Genomic DNA, 757 nt, shown 5'->3' on the forward strand with positions numbered 1-757 from the left:
AGGTGACGATTGTCACCTCACCTCGAGTCACCGTGAGATTTGTCACCTTATTCCCGGAGTCGTTGTGGTTAAAGTGACAGAGGTTCACTCTAGGTGAGTGACCGAATGAACACATCTGTCAAAATGGTAGAATTTTGCTGGTGTTGTTTGGATTTTGCTCTCGCTTCGGATTTTCCGAAGTAAGTTTTTAGAATTTCGGGTTAGAATTTCGGTTCGAAAATGGCCATCATCGGATGGTACGGTTACAGCAAGCTGCTTCAGGAAGAAAAACGGACGATTTGTGCGACGTAAGTGGAAATTTCGTTCATCAAAGCTAAGTTCGGATCTGGGTCATATTGCCGGGGAAAAAAAATCAGATGCCGACGGCTGCTGCTCCAAAAACCCAGCGCACAAAAAGGCGGTGTTTGTTAAACATTTCCAAAGGTTTATCAGGTATGTAAAATAATTTGTGTTTTGTACCTGAAACTGTTCGATCATCCAAGAGAAGTTAAGTTTTTTTTTTCGTTTTCAGTAATGGCGAATGCTGCCGGTTTATATATTTTCCTCAACTGAAGTTACCCCCGTGGCATGCCGGAAGTTGTTTCGCCTGCCAGATAGGAGATCATGGAATGCCGAGCATTTATCGAAACCAACGAAATAGCAGCAGCAGCATCAGATTCAAACGACAAATTTCGGTCACATAAACCTAAATCCGGTTTCTTTGCATAGCATATTATTAAAAAGTGAAAATAAAATTATAAGTACTATAATATTTGAA

At 41.0% G+C, this 757-nt stretch overlaps 1 long non-coding RNA gene across 1 annotated transcript; it reads left to right on the plus strand.

Annotated features, from left to right (window-relative positions):
- On the plus strand, positions 1-757 carry LOC129749061 (uncharacterized). The gene is made up of 2 exons (XR_008737914.1): positions 1-432; positions 512-757. It is a non-coding gene; the product is annotated as an uncharacterized LOC129749061 (long non-coding RNA).

The sequence above is a fragment of the Uranotaenia lowii genome, chromosome 2, assembly GCF_029784155.1.
Source record: "Uranotaenia lowii strain MFRU-FL chromosome 2, ASM2978415v1, whole genome shotgun sequence".
NCBI lineage: Eukaryota > Metazoa > Arthropoda > Insecta > Diptera > Culicidae > Uranotaenia > Uranotaenia lowii.